Raw genomic sequence first — 19,063 nt, forward strand, 5'->3', positions numbered from 1 at the left:
ACAGCGTGAGGACATATTGTGAGTAGAGTGAGCACAGCGTGGTCAGGTGAGCACAAAAAACAGGACGCGTGGGAACAGTGTGAGGACAGCGTGAGGACAGTGTGAGGACAGATTGAAGACAGCGTGAGGACAGTGTGAGTACAGAGTGAGCACAGCGTGAGGGCAGCGTGAGCACAGTGTGAGGACAGCGTGGGCACAGTGTGAGGACAGCGTGAGGACAGCGTGAGGACAGTTTGAGGATAGAGTGAGGACAATGTGAGGATAGAGTGAGGACAATTGAATACAGTGTAAGAATAGAGTGAGGACAAATTGAAGACAACGTGAGGACAGCGTGAGGAAAGTGTGAGGACAGCGTGGGAACAGTGTCTGGACAGATTGAGGACAGTGTGAGGACAGTGTAAGGATAGAGTGAGCACAGCGTGAGGACAGTTTGAGGATAGAGTGAAGATAGAGTGAGGATAGAGTGAGGACAGTGTGAGGACAGACTGAAGACAGCGTGAGGACAGTGTGAGGACAGCGTGAGGACAGCGTGAGGACAGCGTGAGGACAGCATGAGGACAGCGTGAGGACAGATTAAAGACAGCGTGAGGACAGTGTGAGTACAGAGTGAGCACAGCGTGAGGACAGCGTGAGCACAGTGTGAGGACAGCGTGGGCACAGTGTGAGGACGGATTGAGGACAGTGTGAGGACAGTGTGAGGATAGAGTGAGGACAGCGTGAGGACAGTGTGAGGACAGCGTGAGGACAGTTTGAGGATAGAGTGAGGATAGAGTGAGGATAGAGTGAGTATAGAGTGAGGACAATGTAAGGATAGAGTGAGGACAAATTGAACACAGTGTGAGGATAGAGTGAGGACAAATTGAAGACAACGTGAGGACAACGTGAGGAAAGTGTAAGGACAGCATGGGGACAGTGTCTGGACAGATTGAGGACAGTGTGAGGACAGTGTGAGGATAGAGTGAGCACAGCGTGATGACAGTTTGAGGATAGAGTGAAGATAGAGTGAGGATAGAGTGAGGACAGTGTGAGGACAGCGTGAGGACAGATGAGGACAGCGTGAGGACAGTGTGAGGACAGCGTGAGGACAGCGTGAGGACAGCATGAGGACAGAGTGAGGACAGGGTGAGGACTATTTGAGGACAGATTGAAGACAGCGTGAGGACAGTGTGAGTACAGAGTGAAGACAGTGTGAGTACAGAGTGAGGACAGTGTGAGGACAGTATGAGGACAGCGTGAGGACAGCGAGGACAATGTGAGGACAGAGTGAGGACAGCATGAGGACAGTGTGAGGACAGATTAAGGACAGATTGAAGACAGCTTGAGGACAGATTGAGGACAGTGTGAGGACAGCGTAATGACAGATTGAGGACAGATTGAATACAGCGTGAGGATAGCGTGAAGACAGTCTGAGGACAGATTGAGGACAGCATGAGGATAGAGTGAGGACAGTGTGAGTACAGTGTGAGGACAGACTGAAGACAGCGTGAGGACAGTGTGAGGATAGAGTGAGGACAGCGTGAGCACAGTGTGAGGACAGCGTGAGCACAGAGTGAGGACAGCATGAGGACAGCGTGGGGACAGATTGAGGACAGCGTGAGGAAAGTGTGAGGATAGAGTGAGGACAGCGTGAGGACAGCGTAAGTACATTTTAAGGACAGTGTGGCGACAGTGTGAGGACAGAGTGAGGACAAATTGAAGACAGCGTGAGTACAGCGTGAGGACAGATTGAGGACAAGTTGAGGATAGAATGAGGACAGTGTGACGACAGCGTGAGGACAGTTTGAGTACAGAGTGAGGACAGCCTGAGGACAGTGTGAGGACAGATTGGCGACAGTGTGAGGACAGTGTGAGGACAGATTGAAGACAAGTTGAGGATAGAATGAGGACAGTGTGACGACAGCACGAGGACAGATTGAAGACAGTGTGAGGACAGTGTGAGGACAGATTGAAGACAGCGTGAGGACAGTGTGAGTACAGTGTGAGGACAGCGTGGGCACAGTGTGAGGACGGATTGAGGACAGTGTGAGAACAGTGTGAGGATAGAGTGAGGACAGCATGAGGACAGTGTGAGGATAGAGTAAGCACAGTTTGAGGATAGAGTGAGGATAGAGTGAGTATAGAGTAAGGACAATGTGAGGATAGAGTGAGGACAAATTGAATACAGTGTGAGGATAGAGTGAGGACAAATTGAAGACAACGTGAGGACAGCGTGAGGAAAGTGTGAGGACAGCGTGGGAACAGTGTCTGGACAGATTGAGGACAGTGTGAGGACAGTGTGAGGATAGAGTGAGCACAGCGTGAGGACAGTTTGAGGATAGAGTGAAGATAGAGTGAGGACAGGGTGAGGACAGGGTGAGGACTATTTGAGGACAGATTGAAGACAGCGTGAGGACAGTGTGAGTACAGAGTGAGGACAGTGTGAGTACAGAGTGAGGACAGTGTGAGGACAGACTGAAGACAGCGTGAGGACAGTGTGATTACAGTGTGAGGACAGTGTGAGGACAGCGTGAGCACAGTGTGAGGACAGCGTGAGCACAGAGTTAGGACATAATGAGGACAGCGTGGTGACAGATTGAGGATAGAATGAGGACAGTGTGATGATAGAGTGAGGACAGCGTGAGTACAGCGTGAGGACAGATTGAGGACAAGTTGAGGATAGAATGAGGACAGTGTGACGACAGCGTGAGGACAGATTGAAGACAGTGTGAGGACAGTGTGAGGACAGATTGAAGACAGCGTGAGGACAGTGTGAGTACAGAGTGAGCACAGCGTGAGGGCAGCGTGAGCACAGTGTGAGGACAGCGTGGGCACAGTGTGAGGACGGATTGAGGACAGTGTGAGGACAGTGTGAGGATAGAGTGAGGACAGCATGAGGACAGTGTGAGGACAGCGTGAGGACAGTTTGAGGATAGAGTGAGGATAGAGTGAGGATAGAGTGAGGATAGAGTGAGGACAATGTGAGGATAGAGTGAGGACAAATTGAAGACAACGTGAGGACAGCGTGGGAACAGTGTCTGGACAGATTGAGGACAGTGTGAGGACAGTGTGAGGATAGAGTGAGCACAGCGTGAGGACAGCGTGGGCACAGGGTGAGGACTATTTGAGGAAAGATTGAAGACAGCGTGAGGACAGTGTGAGTACAGAGTGAGGACAGTGTGAGGACAGTGTGAGAAAAATGTGAGGACACTTGAAGACAGCGAGAGGACAGTGTGATGACAGTGTGAGGACAGATTGAAGACAGCGTGAGGACAGTGTGAGGACAGATTGAGGACAGTGTGAGACTATAGTGAGGTTAGAGTGAGTACAGCGTGAGGACAGTGTGAGGCAGCGTGAGGATAGAGTGAGGACAGTGTGAGGACAGATTTAGGACAGTGCGAGGACAAATTGAAGACAGCGAGAGGACAGTGTGATGACAGTGTGAGGACAGATTTAAGTGAGCGTGTGGACAGTGTGATGACAGTGTGAGGACAGATTGAAGAGAGCGTGAGGACAGTGTGAGTACAGAGTGAGGACAGCGTAAGGACAGTGTGAGGACAGCATGAGGACAGTGTGAGGACAGATTGAGGACAGCGTGGGGACAGATTGAGGACAACGTGAGGACAGTGTGAGGATAGAGTGAGGACAGCGTGAGGACAGCGTGAGGATAGAGTGAGGACAGTGTGAGGACAGCGTAAGGACATTTTTAGGACAGTGTGGCGACAGTGTGAGGACAGAGTGAGGACAAATTGAAGACAGCGTGAGTACAGCGTGAGGACAGATTGAGGACAAATTGAGGATAAAAATGAGGACAGTGTGACGACAGCGTGAGGACAGATTGAAGACAGCGTGAGGACAGTTTGAGTACAGAGTGAGGACAGCCTGAGGACAGTGTGAGGACAGATTGAAGACAGTGTGAGGACAGTGTGAGGACAGATTGAAGACAGCGTGAGGACAGTGTGAGTACAGAGTGAGCACAGCGTGAGCACAGCGTGAGGACAGCGTGAGCACAGTGTGAGGACAGCGTGGGCACAGTGTGAAGACGGATTGAGGACAGTGTGAGGACAGTGTGAGGATAGAGTGAGGACAGCGTAAGGACAGTGTGAGGACAGCGTGAGGACAGATGAGGACAGCGTGAGGACAGTGTGAGGACAGCGTGAGGACAGCGTGAGGACAGATTGAAGACAGAGTGAGGACAGGGTGAGGACTATTTGAGGACAGATTGAAGACAGCGTGAGGACAGTGTGAGTACAGAGTGAGGACAGTGTGAGTACAGAGTGAGGACAGTGTGAGGACAGTGTGAGGACAGCGTGAGGACAGCGAGGACAGTGTGAGGACAGAGTGAGGACAGTGTGAGGACAGATTAAGGACAGATTGAAGACAGTTTGAGGACAGATTGAGGACAGTGTGAGGACAGCGTGAGGACAGATTGAGGATAGATTTAATACGGCGTGAGGACAGCGTGAGGACAGTATGAGGACAGATTGAGGACAGCGTGAGGATAGAGTGAGGACAGTGTGAGTACAGTGTGAGGACAGACTGAAGACAGCGTGAGGACAGTGTGATTACATTGTGAGGACAGTGTGAGGACAGCGTGAGCAAAGTGTGAGGACAGCGTGAGCAAAGTGTGAGGACAGCGTGAGCACAGAGTGAGGACAGCATGAGGACAGCGTGGGGACAGATTGAGGACAACGTGAGGACAGTGTGAGGATAGAGTGAGGACAGCGTGAGGACAGCGTGAGGATAGAGTGAGGACAGCGTAAGGACATTTTAAGGACAGTGTGGCGACAGTGTGAGGACAGAGTGAGGACAAATTGAAGACAGCGTGAGTACAGCGTGAGGACAGATTGAGGACAAGTTGAGGATAGAATGAGGACAGTGTGACGACAGCGTGAGGACAGATTGAAGACAGCGTGAGGACAGTTTGAGTACAGAGTGAGGACAGCCTGAGGACAGTGTGAGGACAGATTGAAGACAGTGTGAGGACAGTGTGAGGACAGATTAAAGACAGCGTGAGGACAGTGTGAGTACAGAGTGAGCACAGCGTGAGGACAGCGTGAGCACAGTGTGAGGACAGCGTGGGCACAGTGTGATGACGGATTGAGGACAGTGTGAGGACAATGTGAGGATAGAGTGAGGACAGCGTGAGGACAGTGTGAGGACAGCGTGAGGACAGTTTGAGGATAGAGTGAGGATAGAGTGAGGATAGAGTGAGGATAGAGTGAGTATAGAGTGAGGACAATGTGAGGATAGAGTGAGGACAAATTGAACACAGTGTGAGGAGAGGGTGAGGACAAATTGAAGACAACGTGAGGACAACGTGAGGAAAGTGTAAGGACAGCATGGGGACAGTGTCTGGACAGATTGAGGACAGTGTGAGGACAGTGTGAGGATAGAGTGAGCACAGCGTGAGGACAGTTTGAGGATAGAGTGAAGATAGAGTGAGGATAGAGTGAGGACTGTGTGAGGACAGCGTGAGGACAGATGAGGACAGCGTGAGGACAGTGTGGGGACAGCGTGAGGACAGCGTGAGGACAGCGTGAGGACAGTGTGAGTACAGAGTGAAGACAGTGTGAGTACAGAGTGAGGACAGTGTGAGGACAGTATGAGGACAGCGTGAGGACAGCGAGGACAGTGTGAGGACAGAATGAGGACAGCATGAGGACAGTGTGAGTACAGATTTAGGACAGATTGAAGACAGCTTGAGGACAGATTGAGGACAGTGTGAGGACAGCGTGAGGACAGATTGAGGACAGATTGAATACAGCGTGAGGACAGCGTGAAGACAGTATGAGGACAGATTGAGGACAGCGTGAGGATAGAGTGAGGACAGTGTGAGTACAGTGTGAGGACAGACTGAAGACAGCGTGAGGACAGTGTGATTACAGTGTGAGGACAGCGTGAGCACAGTGTGAGGACAGCGTGAGCACAGAGTGAGGACAGCATGAGGACAGCGTGGGGACAGATTGAGGACAGCGTGAGGAAAGTGTGAGGACAGCGTGAGGATAGAGTGAGGACAGTGTGAGGACAGCGTAAGGACATTTTAAGGACAGTGTGGCGACAGTGTGAGGACAGAGTGAGGACAAATTGAAGACAGCGTGAGTACAGCGTGAGGACAGATTGAGGACAAGTTGAGGATAGAATGAGGACAGTGTGACGACAGCGTGAGGACAGATTGAAGACAGTGTGAGGACAGTGTGAGGACAGATTGAAGACAGCGTGAGGACAGTGTGAGTACAGAGTGAGCACAGCGTGAGGGCAGCATGAGGACAGCGTGGGGACAGATTGAGGAAAACGTGAGGACAGTGTGAGGATAGAGTGAGGACAGCGTGAGGACAGCGTGAGGATAGAGTGAGGACAGCGTAAGGACATTTTAAGGACAGTGTGGCGACAGTGTGAGGACAGAGTGAGGACAGATTGAGGACAAGTTGAGGATAGAATGAGGACAGTGTGACGACAGCGTGAGGACAGATTGAAGACAGCGTGAGGACAGTTTGAGTACAGCGTGAGGACAGATTGAGGACAAGTTGAGGATAGAATGAGGACAGTGTGACGACAGCGTGAGGACAGATTGAAGACAGCGTGAGGACAGTTTGAGTACAGAGTGAGGACAGCCTGAGGACAGTGTGAGGACAGATTGAAGACAGCGTGAGGACAGTGTGAGTACAGAGTGAGCACAGCGTGAGGACAGCGTGAGCACAGTGTGAGTACAGCGTGGGCACAGTGTGATGACGGATTGAGGACAGTGTGAGGACAGTGTGAGGATAGAGTGAGGACAGCGTGAGGACAGCGTGAGGACAGTTTGAGGATAGAGTGAGGATAGAGTGAGGATAGAGTGAGGATAGAGTGAGGATAGAGTGAGGACAATGTGAGGATAGAGTGAGGACAAATTGAACACAGTGTGAGGAGAGAGTGAGGACAAATTGAAGACAACGTGAAGACAACGTGAGGAAAGTGTAAGGACAGCATGGGGACAGTGTCTGGACAGATTGAGGACAGTGTGAGGACAGTGTGAGGATAGAGTGAGCACAGCGTGAGGACAGTTTGAGGATAGAGTAAAGATAGAGTGAGGATAGAGTGAGGACAGTGTGAGGACAGCGTGAGGACAGATGAGGACAGCGTGAGGACAGTGTGGGGACAGTGTGAGGACAGCGTGAGGACAGCGTGAGGACAGATTGAAGACAGCATGAGGACAGAGTGAGGACAGGGTGAGAACTATTTGAGGACAGATTGAAGACAGCGTGAGGACAGTGTGAGTACAGAGCGAAGACAGTGTGAGTACAGAGTGAGGACAGTGTGAGGACAGTATGAGGACAGCGTGAGGACAGCGAGGACAGTGTGAGGACAGAATGAGGACAGCATGAGGACAGTGTGAGTACAGATTAAGGACAGATTGAAGACAGCTTGAGGACAGATTGAGGACAGTGTGAGGACAGCGTGAGGACAGATTGAGGACAGATTGAATACAGCGTGAGGACAGCGTGAAGACAGTATGAGGACAGATTGAGGACAGCGTGAGGATAGAGTGAGGACAGTGTGAGTACAGTGTGAGGACAGACTGAAGACAGCGTGAGGACAGATGACAGCGTGAGGACAGTGTGGGGACAGTGTGAGGACAGCGTGAGGACAGCGTGAGGACAGATTGAAGACAGCATGAGGACAGAGTGAGGACAGGGTGAGGACTATTTGAGGACAGATTGAAGACAGCGTGAGGACAGTGTGAGTACAGAGTGAAGACAGTGTGAGTACAGAGTGAGGACAGTGTGAGGACAGTATGAGGACAGCGTGAGGACAGCGAGGACAGTGTGAGGACAGAAAGAGGACAGCATGAGGACAGTGTGAGTACAGATTAAGGACAGATTGAAGACAGCTTGAGGACAGATTGAGGACAGTGTGAGGACAGCGTGAGGACAGATTGAGGACAGATTGAATACAGCGTGAGGACAGCGTGAAGACAGTATGAGGACAGATTGAGGACAGCGTGAGGATAGAGTGAGGACAGTGTGAGTACAGTGTGAGGACAGACTGAAGACAGCGTGAGGACAGTGTGATTACAGTGTGAGGACAGCGTGAGCACAGTGTGAGGACAGCGTGAGCACAGAGTGAGGACAGCATGAGGACAGCGTGGGGACAGATTGAGGACAGCGTGAGGAAAGTGTGAGGACAGCGTGAGGATAGAGTGAGGACAGTGTGAGGACAGCGTAAGGACATTTTAAGGACAGTTTGGCGACAGTGTGAGGACAGTGTGAGGACAGATTGAAGACAGCGTGAGGACAGTGTGAGGACAGCGTGAGGACAGTGTGAGGACAGATTGAGGACAAGTTGAGAATAGAATGAGGACAGTGTGACGACAGCGTGAGGACAGATTGAAGACAGTGTGAGGACAGTGTGAGGACAGATTGAAGACAGCGTGAGGACAGTGTGAGTACAGAGTGAGCACAGCGTGAGGGCAGCGTGAGCACAGTGTGAGGACAGCGTGGGCACAGTGTGAGGACAGCGTGAGGACAGCGTGAGGACAGTTTGAGGATAGAGTGAGGATAGAGTGAGGACAATGTGAGGATAGAGTGAGGACAAATTGAATACAGTGTAAGAATAGAGTGAGGACAAATTGAAGACAACGTGAGGACAGCGTGAGGAAAGTGTGAGGACAGCGTGGGAACAGTGTCTGGACAGATTGAGGACAGTGTGAGGACAGTGTGAGGATAGAGTGAGCACAGCGTGAGGACAGTTTGAGGATAGAGTGAAGATAGAGTGAGGATAGAGTGAGGACAGTGTGAGGACAGACTGAAGACAGCGTGAGGACAGTGTGAGGACAGCGTGAGGACAGCGTGAGGACAGATTGAAGACAGTGTGAGGACAGATTAAAGACAGCGTGAGGACAGTGTGAGTACAGAGTGAGCACAGCGTGAGGACAGCGTGAGCACAGTGTGAGGACAGCGTGGGCACAGTGTGAGGACGGATTGAGGACAGTGTGAGGACAGTGTGAGGATAGAGTGAGGACAGCGTGAGGACAGTGTGAGGACAGCGTGAGGACAGTTTGAGGATAGAGTGAGGATAGAGTGAGGATAGAGTGAGTATAGAGTGAGGACAATGTAAGGATAGAGTGAGGACAAATTGAACACAGTGTGAGGATAGAGTGAGGACAAATTGAAGACAACGTGAGGACAACGTGAGGAAAGTGTAAGGACAGCATGGGGACAGTGTCTGGACAGATTGAGGACAGTGTGAGGACAGTGTGAGGATAGAGTGAGCACAGCGTGATGACAGTTTGAGGATAGAGTGAAGATAGAGTGAGGATAGAGTGAGGACAGTGTGAGGACAGCGTGAGGACAGATGAGGACAGTGTGAGGACAGTGTGAGGACAGCGTGAGGACAGCGTGAGGACAGCGTGAGGACAGCGTGAGGACAGATTGAAGACAGCATGAGGACAGAGTGAGGACAGGGTGACGACTATTTGAGGACAGATTGAAGACAGCGTGAGGACAGTGTGAGTACAGAGTGAAGACAGTGTGAGTACAGAGTGAGGACAGTGTGAGGACAGTATGAGGACAGCGTGAGGACAGCGAGGACAATGTGAGGACAGAGTGAGGACAGCATGAGGACAGTGTGAGGACAGATTAAGGACAGATTGAAGACAGCTTGAGGACAGATTGAGGACAGTGTGAGGACAGCGTAATGACAGATTGAGGACAGATTGAATACAGCGTGAGGATAGCGTGAAGACAGTATGAGGACAGATTGAGGACAGCGTGAGGATAGAGTGAGGACAGTGTGAGTACAGTGTGAGGACAGACTGAAGACAGCGTGAGGACAGTGTGAGGATAGAGTGAGGACAGCGTGAGCACAGTGTGAGGACAGCGTGAGCACAGAGTGAGGACAGCATGAGGACAGCGTGGGGACAGATTGAGGACAGCGTGAGGAAAGTGTGAGGATAGAGTGAGGACAGCGTGAGGACAGCGTAAGGACATTTTAAGGACAGTGTGGCGACATTGTGAGGACAGAGTGAGGACAAATTGAAGACAGCGTGAGTACAGCGTGAGGACAGATTGAGGACAAGTTGAGGATAGAATGAGGACAGTGTGACGACAGCGTGAGGACAGTTTGAGTACAGAGTGAGGACAGCCTGAGGACAGTGTGAGGACAGATTGGCGACAGTGTGAGGACAGTGTGAGGACAGATTGAAGACAGCGTGAGGACAGTGTAAGGACAGCGTGAGGACAGTGTGAGGACAGATTGAGGACAAGTTGAGGATAGAATGAGGACAGTGTGATGACAGCGTGAGGACAGATTGAAGACAGTGTGAGGACAGTGTGAGGACAGATTGAAGACAGCGTGAGGACAGTGTGAGTACAGTGTGAGGACAGCGTGGGCACAGTGTGAGGACGGATTGAGGACAGTGTGAGAACAGTGTGAGGATAGAGTGAGGACAGCATGAGGACAGTGTGAGGATAGAGTAAGCACAGTTTGAGGATAGAGTGAGGATAGAGTGAGGATAGAGTGAGTATAGAGTAAGGACAATGTGAGGATAGAGTGAGGACAAATTGAATACAGTGTGAGGATAGAGTGAGGACAAATTGAAGACAACGTGAGGACAGCGTGAGGAAAGTGTGAGGACAGCGTGGGAACAGTGTCTGGACAGATTGAGGACAGTGTGAGGACAGTGTGAGGATAGAGTGAGCACAGCGTGAGGACAGTTTGAGGATAGAGTGAAGATAGAGTGAGGACAGGGTGAGGACAGGGTGAGGACTATTTGAGGACAGATTGAAGACAGCGTGAGGACAGTGTGAGTACAGAGTGAGGACAGTGTGAGTACAGAGTGAGGACAGTGTGAGGACAGACTGAAGACAGCGTGAGGACAGTGTGATTACAGTGTGAGGACAGTGTGAGGACAGCGTGAGCACAGTGTGAGGACAGCGTGAGCACAGAGTTAGGACAGCATGAGGACAGCGTGGGGACAGATTGAGGATAGAATGAGAACAGTGTGATGATAGAGTGAGGACAGCGTGAGTACAGCATGAGGACAGAGTGAGGACAGGGTGAGGACTATTTGAGGACAGATTGAAGACAGCGTGAGGACAGTGTGAGTACAGAGTGAGGACAGTGTGAGTACAGAGTGAGGACAATGTGAGGACAGTATGAGGACAGCGTGAGGACAGTGTGAGGACAGATTAAGGACAGATTGAAGACAGTATGAGGACAGATTGAGGACAGCGTGAGGATAGAGTGAGGATAGTGTGAGTACAGTGTGAGGACAGACTGAAGACAGCGTGAGGACAGTGTGATTACAGTGTGAGGACAGTGTGAGGACAGCGTGAGCACAGTGTGAGGACAGCGTGAGCACAGAGTGAGGACAGCATGAGGACAGCGTGGGGACAGATTGAGGACAGCGTGAGGACAGTGTGAGGATAGAGTGAGGACAGCGTGAGTACAGCGTGAGGACAGATTGAGGACAAGTTGAGGATAGAATGAGGACAGTGTGACGACAGCGTGAGGACAGTTTGAGTACAGAGTGAGGACAGCCTGAGGACAGTGTGAGGACAGATTGGCGACAGTGTGAGGACAGTGTGAGGACAGATTGAAGACAGCGTGAGGACAGTGTGAGGACAGCGTGAGGACAGTGTGAGGACAGATTGAGGACAAGTTGAGAATAGAATGAGGACAGTGTGACGACAGCGTGAGGACAGATTGAAGACAGTGTGAGGACAGTGTGAGGACAGATTGAAGACAGCGTGAGGACAGTGTGAGTACAGAGTGAGCACAGCGTGAGGGCAGCGTGAGCACAGTGTGAGGACAGCGTGGGCACAGTGTGAGGACAGCGTGAGGACAGCGTGAGGACAGTTTGAGGATAGAGTGAGGATAGAGTGAGGACAATGTGAGGATAGAGTGAGGACAAATTGAATACAGTGTAAGAATAGAGTGAGGACAAATTGAAGACAACGTGAGGACAGCGTGAGGAAAGTGTGAGGACAGCGTGGGAACAGTGTCTGGACAGATTGAGGACAGTGTGAGGACAGTGTGAGGATAGAGTGAGCACAGCGTGAGGACAGTTTGAGGATAGAGTGAAGATAGAGTGAGGATAGAGTGAGGACAGTGTGAGGACAGACTGAAGACAGCGTGAGGACAGTGTGAGGACAGCGTGAGGACAGCGTGAGGACAGATTGAAGACAGTGTGAGGACAGATTAAAGACAGCGTGAGGACAGTGTGAGTACAGAGTGAGCACAGCGTGAGGACAGCGTGAGCACAGTGTGAGGACAGCGTGGGCACAGTGTGAGGACGGATTGAGGACAGTGTGAGGACAGTGTGAGGATAGAGTGAGGACAGCGTGAGGACAGTGTGAGGACAGCGTGAGGACAGTTTGAGGATAGAGTGAGGATAGAGTGAGGATAGAGTGAGTATAGAGTGAGGACAATGTAAGGATAGAGTGAGGACAAATTGAACACAGTGTGAGGATAGAGTGAGGACAAATTGAAGACAACGTGAGGACAACGTGAGGAAAGTGTAAGGACAGCATGGGGACAGTGTCTGGACAGATTGAGGACAGTGTGAGGACAGTGTGAGGATAGAGTGAGCACAGCGTGATGACAGTTTGAGGATAGAGTGAAGATAGAGTGAGGATAGAGTGAGGACAGTGTGAGGACAGCGTGAGGACAGATGAGGACAGCGTGAGGACAGTGTGAGGACAGCGTGAGGACAGCGTGAGGACAGCGTGAGGACAGCGTGAGGACAGATTGAAGACAGCATGAGGACAGAGTGAGGACAGGGTGAGGACTATTTGAGGACAGATTGAAGACAGCGTGAGGACAGTGTGAGTACAGAGTGAAGACAGTGTGAGTACAGAGTGAGGACAGTGTGAGGACAGTATGAGGACAGCGTGAGGACAGCGAGGACAATGTGAGGACAGAGTGAGGACAGCATGAGGACAGTGTGAGGACAGATTAAGGACAGATTGAAGACAGCTTGAGGACAGATTGAGGACAGTGTGAGGACAGCGTAATGACAGATTGAGGACAGATTGAATACAGCGTGAGGATAGCGTGAAGACAGTATGAGGACAGATTGAGGACAGCGTGAGGATAGAGTGAGGACAGTGTGAGTACAGTGTGAGGACAGACTGAAGACAGCGTGAGGACAGTGTGAGGATAGAGTGAGGACAGCGTGAGCACAGTGTGAGGACAGCGTGAGCACAGAGTGAGGACAGCATGAGGACAGCGTGGGGACAGATTGAGGACAGCGTGAGGAAAGTGTGAGGATAGAGTGAGGACAGCGTGAGGACAGCGTAAGGACATTTTAAGGACAGTGTGGCGACATTGTGAGGACAGAGTGAGGACAAATTGAAGACAGCGTGAGTACAGCGTGAGGACAGATTGAGGACAAGTTGAGGATAGAATGAGGACAGTGTGACGACAGCGTGAGGACAGTTTGAGTACAGAGTGAGGACAGCCTGAGGACAGTGTGAGGACAGATTGGCGACAGTGTGAGGACAGTGTGAGGACAGATTGAAGACAGCGTGAGGACAGTGTAAGGACAGCGTGAGGACAGTGTGAGGACAGATTGAGGACAAGTTGAGGATAGAATGAGGACAGTGTGACGACAGCGTGAGGACAGATTGAAGACAGTGTGAGGACAGTGTGAGGACAGATTGAAGACAGCGTGAGGACAGTGTGAGTACAGTGTGAGGACAGCGTGGGCACAGTGTGAGGACGGATTGAGGACAGTGTGAGAACAGTGTGAGGATAGAGTGAGGACAGCATGAGGACAGTGTGAGGATAGAGTAAGCACAGTTTGAGGATAGAGTGAGGATAGAGTGAGGATAGAGTGAGTATAGAGTAAGGACAATGTGAGGATAGAGTGAGGACAAATTGAATACAGTGTGAGGATAGAGTGAGGACAAATTGAAGACAACGTGAGGACAGCGTGAGGAAAGTGTGAGGACAGCGTGGGAACAGTGTCTGGACAGTTTGAGGATAGAGTGAAGATAGAGTGAGGACAGGGTGAGGACAGGGTGAGGACTATTTGAGGACAGATTGAAGACAGCGTGAGGACAGTGTGAGTACAGAGTGAGGACAGTGTGAGTACAGAGTGAGGACAGTGTGAGGACAGACTGAAGACAGTGTGAGGACAGTGTGAGGACAGCGTGAGCACAGTGTGAGGACAGCGTGAGCACAGAGTTAGGACAGCATGAGGACAGCGTGGGGACAGATTGAGGATAGAATGAGGACAGTGTGATGATAGAGTGAGGACAGCGTGAGTACAGCGTGAGGACAGATTGAGGACAAGTTGAGGATAGAATGAGGACAGTGTGACGACAGCGTGAGGACAGATTGAAGACAGTGTGAGGACAGTGTGAGGACAGATTGAAGACAGCGTGAGGACAGTGTGAGTACAGAGTGAGCACAGCGTGAGGGCAGCGTGAGCACAGTGTGAGGACAGCGTGGGCACAGTGTGAGGACGGATTGAGGACAGTGTGAGGACAGTGTGAGGATAGAGTGAGGACAGCATGAGGACAGTGTGAGGACAGCGTGAGGACAGTTTGAGGATAGAGTGAGGATAGAGTGAGGATAGAGTGAGGATAGAGTGAGGACAATGTGAGGATAGAGTGAGGACAAATTGAAGACAACGTGAGGACAGCGTGGGAACAGTGTCTGGACAGATTGAGGACAGTGTGAGGACAGTGTGAGGATAGAGTGAGCACAGCGTGAGGACAGTTTGAGGATAGAGTGAAGACAGTGTGAGGACAGACTGAAGACAGCGTGAGGACAGTGTGATGACAGCGTGAGGACAGATGAGGACAGCATGAGGACAGCGTGAGGACAGCGTGAGGACAGATTGAAGACAGCATGAGGACAGAGTGAGGACAGGGTGAGGACTATTTGAGGACAGATTGAAGACAGCGTGAGGACAGTGTGAGGACAGTGTGAGGACAGATTAAGGACAGATTGAAGACAGATTGAGGACAGCGTGAGGACAGCGTGAGGACAGATTGAGGACAGATTGAATACAGCGTGAGGACAGTATGAGGACAGATTGAGGACAGCGTGAGGATAGAGTGAGGATAGTGTGAGTACAGTGTGAGGACAGACTGAAGACAGCGTGAGGACAGTGTGATTACAGTGTGAGGACAGTGTGAGGACAGCGTGAGCACAGTGTGAGGACAGCGTGAGCACAGAGTGAGGACAGCATGAGGACAGCGTGGGGACAGATTGAGGACAGCGTGAGGACAGTGTGAGGATAGAGTGAGGACAGTGTGAGGACAGCGTAAGGACATTTTAAGGACAGTGTGGCGACAGTGTGAGGACAGAGTGAGGACAAATTTAAGACAGCGTGAGTACAGCGTGAGGACAGATTGAGGACAAGTTGAGGATAGAATGAGGACAGTGTGACGACAGCGTGAGGACAGATTGTACTCAAACTGTCCTCACGCTGTCTTCAGAGTGAGGACAGCCTGAGGACAGTGTGAGGACAGCGTGAGGACAGAGTGAGGACTATTCCCAGGCGGTCACCCATCCAGCATACACTTGCTGTTTATAGAAGGTAAAACACAATGAATTGTCTTTTCCTAATATACGCGGACAGTTCTATTCATGTCTTCATTTTGCTAATTAAGAAGGAAACAAAATGCTTACAGCACCGGGTATTCCCGGGCGGTCACCCATCCAAGTATTGACCCAGCCCAACTCTGCTTAGCTTCCGAGATCGGACGAGATTGGGCATTTTTTTTTTATTTATTTTTTTATCTTTTATTATCAAAAATCATAGAATATCACATTTTACATTATTGACAGTATCTTCACACACTGCTCATCTCCTTTTCCTGTATTCGACTTGCTACATGGAAAAGTAAAACATAACACAAGAATACCTTCATCAGTACATCCGTACATCAGTATCAAACTAGAGGCTTCTAGAAAAAAACAAACTAAAGCAAAACAAAACACACACAAAACAACAAAAAATAAATAAATAATAATAAATAGAATGATTCAAACAGAAACCTTTTCACTGAGCGACAGATCATCAACATAACTTTCTCAAAGCAAATGATAGCAGACAGAACCCGTACGCATCATCTCTATACATCGTCATTGTTATCCAAAATCTAACAACATCCTTCCATCATCCCCAATAGTAACAAAGGTACACCCATTCACAAACCCCGCATCAAACTCCTCCTCACCGACATACTCATGGACTATATTAATATCTCTTGTCATTATGCTCCTAAATATACTCCATACACTACATTTTTCTTTTCATAATGGACCATGTTTCTTCTAAGTTTTACTGCAAACCTTGCATGACTCAACGTGTAATTTAAAAAATCCACATTGCATCCTTTCACTTTCTCTCCCACTCCAAACAGCCACAACTCCTTCCATTCCATTCTCTCCACAAACTTCCCTCCCCAACATCTGCTAATCAACTCCTTTATTCTCACAAAGTACACCCCCAGTTCACAACATTCTATAAACTCATGCATACATGTTTCAGTTTCCACACCACACACATCACATTCTTTTCTCACATTCACATCAAATCTACTTATTATTAAATTATTGAACACCCTATTGTGACGTAATAAAAAGTCAAAATGTTCACACTCAATACTATTCCATTTTATCCGCAGATTCATCCATATTCTTTTCACCTTCATATCAGGCAGCACTCTTTCCCACACCTTCTCTGCAGCCGGTCTCTTCACCACCGTCCCTCTTAATATTTTATACAACCCACTCGCTCTTACACTCATCAAATCTACTCTCCTATCCTCCTCTCCCACATACATTCCAATTTCACCTTCTTCTTTCACCTCCACTTCACTCTCAATCATCCTCCTCCATTCACTTGGCATCCCCTCTTTTATTTTTTCCACCATACCCTCCGCTGTGCCCAACCACATCACATCCCCTCTTTCCCTCACCTCATCAACCACCACTTGCGCCCCCATGAACCCCGGCACATACTCGTAAACTAAATCCTTAATTTTCCTAAATCCTGCTCTCCACATCGTCCTGTTATACAGTGTGCTGCCCACTGCTGTAATGCTGAGGTTCAGAAACAATGGTTGTTCCCATACCTGTATAACATTTTTACACTCACATTTCACATTCTGGATGAATTCCCCCCAGGCTCCCAAAACCTCCTTGTAAAATTCAGATACCCCGCTCAACATACCTTTCTTCATTGCCATAAATAAACCACTTTCTCCACACCCACCACATGCATTCAGTGCCTCTCTTAAGAATATCTTCCATATGTGATCCCCCTTATTCCTTACATACCTCACCATCATTTTCACTCTGAGTGCTTTCTTTTTTTCTCCCAAATTAATCAGCTTCATCCCACCATCTTTATAATCGTTCTCCATTACTTCTCTAGCAATCTTAACTCCCTTCCCCGCCCACAAAAACTCCCTCACCATTTGCTCCACTTCTTTCATCACATTCTCCGGGACATCCAACACAGTCATTCCATACACCAGTTTGCTCATTATCAATGCATTCACCACCACTACCTTTCCCTTTAGCTTCAACCTTCTAAATTTCCAAAATTTTAACGTCTTCCTGATGTTATTTAATATCCCTTCAAACTGCAAATCCCTCCCTTCTCTGTCTTCAACCCCTAAATATACCCCCAACACCTTGAAATAATCTTTCCTTACTTTAAATCCCATTTCTCTACTCTCCACTCTATCATCTCCTACGAACATAATTTCTGACTTATCTATATTGACCTTTGCCCCTGATGCCCTACCGTACAACTCTACACTACCTAATACCTCAACTACACTTGCCCTATCTTTAACTGTAATTGTCGTATCATCTGCATACTGATATAATAAGCTAACTTGATCCCCCGGTAACTGTATACCACTAATCTTTTCATTTTGTTCTAATAATCCAGCTAAAGGCTCCGCTGACAACGAGTACAGCAAGGCCGAAAGCGGACATCCCTGCCTAATCGACCTCTCCAATCTAAATGTATTTGTTACTATCCCATTTATTTTTACGCAACTCACAGCCTTATCATACATCATTCTAATCCACCCTACCAGCCTATGCCCAAATCCTACTCTTTCTAACACTCTATACAAGTAACCATGGTTGACTCTATCAAAAGCTTTATTCAGATCTAGACTCAAAACTATCCCTCCACTACCTCTTTTCATATAATCTATTGTATCCCTAATACTACTTATTGTGTCAGCTATATCCCTGCCTGGTATGCTGTAAGCCTGTTGGCTCCCTATCACTGACCCTATTACTTTCTTGATCCTGTTGGCTAATACCTTTGCTAATATTTTATAGTCACAATTTAGCATACTCAGTGGCCTATAGTTCTCTAATCTGTCTTTGCTTCCCTTCTTATAAACTATACCTATTAATCCTGTGGACATACTAGTCGGCATCTCCCTATTCTTTTCTACCCATTTAAATAATCTATCTAACACTGGCACTAGCTCATCTTTAAACTCCATAAAAAACTCTCCTATTAACCCATCCGTCCCTGGACTCCTATTCCTCCCCAACCCACATATAGCTGCCTCTATTTCACCTGTCCCTATCTCACCCTCACACATATCTCTAGCTTCTACACTCACTCTAGCTTTCACCGTACTCAGCACTCGTTTCATACTCTCCTCATCAACTTCCTCTTCTGTGAATAAATCTCTATAAAACTCCTCCACTCTTTCCGCTATCCCTACAAAATCTGTTATACTTTCACCATTCTTCCCCACAACCTGCTCTAAATAATTATTTTTTTGTTTTGTCTTCTCTAAGCCTAAAAAGAAACGTGTGCATTTCTCACCCTCCATCGCATATCGAGCCCTACTTCTAACTATTGCTCCCTTACATTTCTTCTTCTCCAACTCCTCCAGTTCATGTTTTATTCTAACATAATTCTCTAAATTACTCCCTTCCTCCCTGTCCGCTTCTCTACCCAACTCTTCCTTCAACCGCCACTCTTTCTCTCTATCCTTCCTATTTCTACTTTTACTATACCTAATGCTTATTTCCTTAATCTCCTTTTTCATACCCTCCCACCATCCCCCGATATTTTCCCCATAAGTTCTCATTTTTCCACTTT

This window comes from Cottoperca gobio, unplaced genomic scaffold, assembly GCF_900634415.1.
Source record: "Cottoperca gobio unplaced genomic scaffold, fCotGob3.1 fCotGob3_89arrow_ctg1, whole genome shotgun sequence".
Lineage (NCBI taxonomy): Eukaryota > Metazoa > Chordata > Actinopteri > Perciformes > Bovichtidae > Cottoperca > Cottoperca gobio.